Genomic DNA, 8,133 nt, shown 5'->3' on the forward strand with positions numbered 1-8,133 from the left:
GAACGAATAATAGAATGCTTAGGAGAGCTATTTCTTGTCTCGAAAATACGAATATTTGCCTTGCAGAGCTCAATTTCGATTAAACACCTTAAGAAAATAGAAAGAAGGATTCAAGGCTGGGTAACAATCACAACCAAACTTAGATAAAGATGTTGAATAAACCATAAAAATATTCAAGTTTCGTAGGGCTTTATTCTACAAACGGTAGAACCAAAAAACGAGTATGTAACTAGAGAACTGCTATCGAAACAGACTCAAGGCAAATCGCGACAATCCCTTAACTGGATAAATTTTAAGCTATTTTCTGTTTTCGATTTTCAGCCTTTATTTTATATAAAAAAAAATATCTAAAAATCCAAAAAACGTAAAAAAATTTACCCTGGGACTATAGAAAATTCACTGTAACCCAGTGTGACCGGACCGAATATAAAGAATGCTTTTGTTCCAGATGATTTCTAAACGAAAACTCTTGAAATTGAAATTTTAGAGATACATTTTCAAACATGCTGGCTGCAAGACATTTAAACCCCATCTTTATTGTAAAAAATAGTTCATCAATTAAAAATTTCTTCGGTCAGTAGACTAACCTCAATATATATGGTACATATGTCGAGATTCAAAAACATACAGTTGGTGCTTAAGTCTAGATAGAAGAATGCCATCGTATGACTCATATACATATAAATGAAGACAATGTCGTCGATGTTCTTGTTGTTAATGTTGTTGTAGCGGCAAAATCGATCGATCGCTTGATATTTAGTCTCAAAATTGGTTAATCTTGCTTGAGTGACGGGCCTCCTAATGCCCTGGGTGCGTCGTCAGATGGCCACTCTACCTATCTACTTCTTTCCTTAGTAAGTTTACTAGTTTGTCTTGAAAATTCTTTTGCTCTCTGCTTTGTTAGTCCATTGTTCTGAAAATGATTACTTTTGTAGCCAGGAATTAATTTTGGTCCAAACACTAGACCATTAAAAATCAAGTGGATCAGTTTGAATCTTCAACATAATTATAACTGCCACAATCCATGCTTTGAGGGCCAGATCTTCTTTTATGCAAACAGGGGCAAATTTATGATGCGCAAGATTCTTTTTACATTCCTTACAATGCAACGCGATTCCCAGATGGCATATAGTACAGGTTCTATTTTCGGATAGCGACGTTTTATTTTCTATCCGTTCCATGTGTATTACGGCGCGTTTACAACTAAGAACTCAGATCTAATCCTTTGGAAAAACTATCATGTCTTTCCAATACTAATGTCAACAAAGTATCAAACTGATATTTCTTATGGGAACCTAACTGAAACCTTTCAAGCTACTTGCATGCAATGACGCCAAAGCAGCTCAAACATACATACATATAAGTACGTTGAACCGGCACCAAAGGCGGCTTCGCACTAATCCAATTTCCCGCCAGTAGCCCGCAAATGTCAATCAAAATTACCTGCATTTATACTGATACACATCTACCAATTATTAATCAAATTTCATGTTGCGACACAATGAATTAAACAATCTTGCCTATCGCCTGCCGTTGGTCGAACATAACCGATTTTTGCTACTTCAATACACTTAATCCAGCTGACAAAGAAAACAACCACAACAAATGACAATTTGCGCGCTCTAAATTAATTTGAAGACGTTCCCTTTGAAGGGCCATACAATGGGAAGACGCTGAATGGAGCATAAAAGTATAGATGAAAATCGGGAATGTGCACAGCCAATGCATTTATGCGTGTTAATGCACACTCTCTCGGTCGCACCAAAGTCACCGCCAACAAATGTCAGATCGCGTTGTTGTGGCTGTCAACTGTCAACGCCGCTAAGACACAAAAATGTCTAATCATGCGTTAGAGCATGGGTCCAAAAAAGAGCTGGCATTGAAACTGAAGCATTTGAAGCGTTTGCGTAGCAGCGAGTGGAGGACTCAAGCTGAAAGAAAAAACTGTCATTCAGAAATGGAGCGACAGTGTCAGCGCAGGAATTTTCAACGCGAATGTGGCACAAAAGGTGACGCGTTCGGATCAAAAACAACCAAAACAAATCTAAATTAAAAAGGGACCATAAGCGACCGGCGTTGAAAAGAAATGACAAGGTAAGGCGAAGCTACGCAACTAAAGGAATTCGCCGGCGAACGAGTGTGGTAAAAACAAAAACGAAAACTAAAATGATTTCTCGCTTCAGCAAGCGCTTTTTGCCAGGCTTTGTATTCAAATAATTGGAAGAAACACGAAGAATACACATCGGCAACAACAGCAACTACAAGCAAAAAGTGGCAACCAAGCAAAGTGAATTCGAAAGCAGAAAGCAGGCGGGTGAGCAGACAATTGCGGTCTGATCTTTACGTGTGAGTGCATGTGTTGCGTGTGTTTGCATCATAATTGGATTGGTTATTTCTTGCAGAGGATCAATCTCAACACAAACAAAAACAAAAAAATGATTAGACGTAGCAAAGAAAGTAAGGGCAGCAATTGAGCAAGGCCCGAATGACAGTCAAGAAATGGAAAAATTAAAAAATATTAGGATATTAAAGCCCTGAACGAGCTGCCAGCAAGCGTAGGAACGCGCGTTTTGATATGTGGCAGCGACGGGTTAGGCAACTGCGTTACCCAAACCAAAATCTTGATCCTGCGTTGATTGTCGAAACCTTTCATGTGCTTGCCAACCAACACAAAAAAAAAACGAAGTATAACAGATAATCATCTGCCGAACTGTCGATTGCTACTTAAAACCTCAAGCGTTGGCTGGCTTTGGGAATTTTTCCATTTGCGGCAGTTGTTCGTTTGTTAGTTTTAAGGCTTAAAATAATTTCATTACGACTATTCATATCTAAGTATGTGTAGATTTGAAATATACAAGCATACTACAAGTATTTATGGCAGGCTCAGCTCAAGTGGAAAGGAAAGGACTTAAGTTCAAGGAAAGGTGACTGGCGTGTTACGAGCAGAGTGTTTATGGCCATGTGAGACGTCTGCAGAAGTCAACATCGAAAATTACATATAGAACGATATCAATATTTTTGGTATAATAGTTCTAAAGATCGGATTTAAGAAATACCTGTTTACAATTACACAAGGTATACGGCATATTCGTTAGCACCAAGTAGTTCCACATTCCTCTCCATTTAATGGTATGCATTTGAAAACTCCCCAGATTCTTTATATTCCACCAATGTTGTTTGCATAATTCTAATTAAAAATGAATTTAATTAAAAATCCAGCGTTCAGCTTCATTGTCAATGTCGGCCGTTTGTCTAAATGTCAACCGTATACGCGGGCAATCTGTCCTCACTTACAAATATACGTGCGCATAGCGTTGTGTACTTAGTCCATACAGCGTTTCCGTCGCGCTTCTTATCCACCGGCTTCAAATGCAGTGCACTTGTGTCTCTTCAACTCTGTCCAGCACTTAAGTAAATGTGTATGTAGCAGCAGGTCTGTGCAGTTAGCCACATTTCTAGCGCTTGTTTCGACCTCTGACCGCCGTTGTTTGTTGTTAAGTTGCCCGCTTTGTCACATCTGCTGATAACTGTCAACCTTACCTCCAACCGATATTAATTTCTGGCACTTCATTTCCATTTTATCTGTCGGCTGCACACAAACACAAAAGAACAACACAAGTAATTTGAATTAAATAAATTGGAAATGAAATAGGTAAAACAAAAAAAAAACAGAAACCAAAAAACAATAAAAAAATAGACAAAAAATTCAAATTATGCCGCCTGAGCTGCGACAGTTCTGAACACTTTGGTGTTCGACATTTGTTAGCATTTTTAATTAATCGCTTTGACGATACTTGGCGGCAAATGAGCTACTGTTTTGAGCCAATTTGATTCATTGGTAGGTGATTGCTTTTTATGGCTTTTGTTTTATTTTATTTTAGTACCTTTTTATTGTCAGCCAAGTTATGAAATATTTCGTCGACTTTTTTCTGTATTTGTTCAGTTCATTTGCGCTCTAAAATCACGAGCAGCTGCCTTCTGGTCGCACATAGTACAGGGGACTATTAATTTCTGAAATTATTATTGCTCCTCGTCGCTGTTTTCATTCACAAGTGAATATATTAAAAGCACATAAAAATTATATAATCTGACTAATTAAGTTGGTTGCTTGGTAATGTGTTCAAAAACATTGCTCATTAAAAAATTGTCAGCTAATTTTAAATATGTATTAAAAAAGATGCTTTATTTGGCTATAAACTGTGGACTATTGAAATTTTCTAAAGTATTTACGCCAGCGTGATTCTTGCAAGAGATCCGTAACCCTTTACCTGTAGGAATAGAAAAAAGTACTTGATTTCAATAAGCACAAGCAACTGTTAATCCATTCCAAAGCCGTGTCAACAAATGAAGACCTTATGGAAAGACACACCATTGGCCCTTCCTCCAAGAGACGGTGTTACGAAGACGGTAAACTTCACAAAGAAGTTTAAAGTTACTCTCGGCAGTAAGGCGAAGTACACTGACCGCTCAAAAACACCGGAAGACATTGTGGGACCGCATACCAAACGATCCATACCTATGGGATGTTTTCTGAGCACCTTTCAAGCAGAAGGCTTTGCTATAAGTCAAAAGGCAGAAATCAATCTGTAACGCAACTATCGCAACCAGCATTTCTCTATACTCAGCGATAGTCAAGCGTCAGTAAAAACGACCTCAGCTTATGAAACCAAATCGCTATTAGTGGAGGAATGTATAGGAATGCTGAACAGCCAATTAGTTTGGAGTATTTAGTAGAGATCAGTATATTGTCCTGTAAAATGAAAGTTCTTGCGCGTACGACATGATTTCATGAAAGCTCAGTGAAGCTTTCGGAGAGCTTTAACAAGCATAGTAGAGAGCTTTTTCACAAGGTAAAAACAATGTAACTACGAGACGGATATTTTAAACGAATTGGTGTATATTGTGGGCATGAATTTAATCGCGTATTCATTATTGAACCTGCTTTCAAAAAGATCTGTGTCGTTTGATAGAGGTCTAAAATCAATTTATAGATTCCCTTATATAAAGTTGAAGATGCTTAAAAGCTTGTTTGAGTTTCTGAAAGCTTTTTAAATATTTTTTTCAAATGTTTTTTTGATTTTCTGTCGCATTAAAATGAACCCGTTATTCTATAAATTCATTTATTCCATTTATTTATACCAGTTTCAGCGCTATTCTTAAGAACCATTCTGGCAGTATCGCCAGATTAGCTTCAGAGAAACCCCAATCTAAGCTAACTACCAATTGCGCCTCGCTAATCACCACAGCTGGGCATACGTGTACCATAGGGACACAGAAATCGTTGCACCAACCCAATTCAACTGTCATGTAGCCTAAAATTCCAACCTTAAGATGTCATCAGCGCTCATATGGAATTCTTCATAAGCGGCTATAGCCCAGATATCTGATGCAAGCGCACACACACATGCGCTCACAACTGCAAGTAAAATATGGTTTCCTTTAGTCGTTATATCATCAAGCATCTTCTAATAAAAGCCCTTTCGCAGCGCGTCTATGCCCACAACAGAACGCGCTAACTACGTGCCAAGCGAATACCGCCTCCGCGTACGCTGTTCAATTTCGAATTGTCGACAGTTCAGTTAGCTTTTCGGTTGCGTTGACGCTTTTCAACAACGCAACACTACAACAACAACAACATGTGATAGACAAAAAACTTTAAAGTAACGAAAAACTCATTGCCAATTCCATGCGCGTTGCAAGCGGCGCGCGGGCGTCAGACACCGCGGCTAGAAGCATTCAAACTTTTACTGGAAAAACGTAGGGCGGGAAAAACTAGCGCAAAATACGCGACGAACTGTGCGATACACAGATTAGACCATTTATGGCAATTACGCGCTTACATGAGAGCACACAGCAACAACAATAGCTATGCTTGTAACGTGAGCGCGCGCGCACACTAACTCGAGCAGAAGCCGCAGCTTGCTACGACGACGCGGCTGGGCGGCTTATCGCCACAAATGTATCGGCGACGCGTCCAAGGCGGCGGCTTGCACTGGGCCTGTTAAACGGTTTGTTACTGCCGGCCGATGCTGTGCAACCTAATGTTGCATGCAATGCACAACTTTTTCAAACTACACTTCAACGCGATTTTATGTGTTCTGCTTTTTTTTCTGTTGCCTCTGACTTTTGTGGTTACCGTATGCGGTGCTCACAATGGTGACGATGTGGTGGCGGCTGCTGCTGCCGCTAAGTGGCGGTTGAAAGCTGACTAGACGCTACCACAGCGGATGCATCTAAGGCTGAGTAGCAATATTGGGTTGGGTTGTGGCATGGCGTGGCGCGTATTCTTGGCTATTTAGCGCACTCGCATTCTGTTCTGATTACTGCCGTGTGCGACGCGTTGTATTACGTATGGCTCACAGATTTGTAGTTGCTGATCTTAATGTTGCCGCTGTGGCTGCTGTTAGTTCTAATAAAATTTTATTTCCCTTTTCCGTTGTCGGTTGCAGCAGCAGTTGAAGTACCTGGACCCGACAAGGCGGTCGCTCGGCGACAATGCTGATTTGTGTGCGCATGCGCGAGTACGCGCTCCGTTGGCGCGTTTGCTAAGAAAATTAGATTAGCATCTCATTACGTGTGTCTAAGAACTGCACACACACATATGTTTACATATGTATTGCCATATTACATATGTCGTTCGTATATGTATAGTCATTCATATGTGCGGCGAGTTCGCAAACGCACGTTGGTAACTTGAGCGCATTTTCTTTGAATGACCCAGCCGCGCCACGCCACAACGCGTCCACGTACAGCTGCCGTATTCCTGGGTGAGGTTTACGCAGCATAAAAAAGCAATAATCGCTAAGCCATCCAGCTTGCGTGCCCAGCTCACAAAGTCGGTGAGCGCTGAAGCTCATCGCATTCTGGTGATTTGAGCAAATGTGCCGTACATTAGTTTATTGTTTTTCACATTTCTTTCGTCGTTTTTTCCCTTCATACTATTATACTGTATATGCTTGCGTATATGTGCTTTTTTGCTTTTCAATTTGCTAGCCGCTAGGCAGTTTTATAATTTCCAAGCTGCGATTTGTGGAGCTCATTTCGATTTTATGGCCTGCAATTAGGGTCAGTTAGACGCGTAGAAAGTCATTGATGGGTTGTAAAGGTGAAATTTTCGGCAACATTAAATGAAATTGAAAGGTTTTCAAAACAATTAATTGGTGCGCTGTGTAAAGCGGAAAGTAGTGCTGGGCCACCTGTCTCAGGTAATAGTAAAGGTAAATAAGGCTAAAGGCTTTGCTTAATCGCAATTTTTTCGATATTTCCGGATTGTAATCTTAAGAAGCTTTTGAGTTTCTGATTAAATAACTTTTCGTTATTTAGATAGTTCGAAATTCATTAATTTTGAACAATGGTTGAAATGCACCCAAAACTGACACAAACTCGGCGCTCACATTTTGGCGATAAAATCGAAGTACATATTGCGACCCACTAAGGGACAGTGTTCTGTGGACCGTATACAAACTTTCGGCTTATGACTGCTCTTTGTACATTATAACCTAACTTTTTTTCAGTCCAATGAATGAAGTCAGTGTGTTTGACTTCACGACCTTTAATCGTTTCAAATATTTTCTCTGTTGGTATATAGAGCCGCTTCAAGACCTGTTCAGTCTGTATTTCGCGTCCCTAACCCATTTTTAGCTTATAATCGCTCAGCCTACATTATAACCTTACTTTTTTACAGTAATGTTGGTTATCTGGATCTTTAGTCCAGAGACGGAAGTCAATATCTTGGACTTTACCAAAATTATTAATTCCGCTGGGAATCCTGCGAAGAGCTGTTTAGACATTAACCTACGTCTCAATTTAAGTCGTCTTGATCTGATTTATCTTTGTACCTCTTTGCTCAAAACTTCATATGGGATGTCCATAATTTCGTTTCAACACGTTGTTGCACCTTTGCACGCACTTGAGCACCACTGAAAGTTAGAGCTTGAAAGATAGTTAGCGTGTAAGCTCTGATGGACTTTCACAAACGGTAAAACATTTATGTTGAGTTGAGCTCCGCGATAGCGAAGATCTCGGCATAAAATGTGAACAGAAATCGTGGCGCAGAGCTCTTTCTGAGAGCAATCTCTACTTATTTCACTGAGAATGCTGGGAAGAGCTATTCAGGCCTTATCCCGCTTATCC

General features: G+C 40.0%; 1 long non-coding RNA gene across 1 annotated transcript; it reads right to left on the reverse strand.

The window, feature by feature from the left end:
• Positions 1-711: 711 nt before the first annotated feature.
• On the reverse strand, positions 712-3,582 carry LOC108967046. The gene is made up of 3 exons (XR_001993229.1): positions 3,295-3,582; positions 3,057-3,187; positions 712-913 (listed from the first exon to the last, which is right to left on the reverse strand). It is a non-coding gene; the product is annotated as an uncharacterized LOC108967046 (long non-coding RNA).
• Positions 3,583-8,133: the final 4,551 nt, after the last annotated feature.

Source organism: Bactrocera latifrons, unplaced genomic scaffold, assembly GCF_001853355.1.
Source record: "Bactrocera latifrons isolate USDA-ARS-PBARC rearing strain unplaced genomic scaffold, ASM185335v1 scaffold_173, whole genome shotgun sequence".
NCBI lineage: Eukaryota > Metazoa > Arthropoda > Insecta > Diptera > Tephritidae > Bactrocera > Bactrocera latifrons.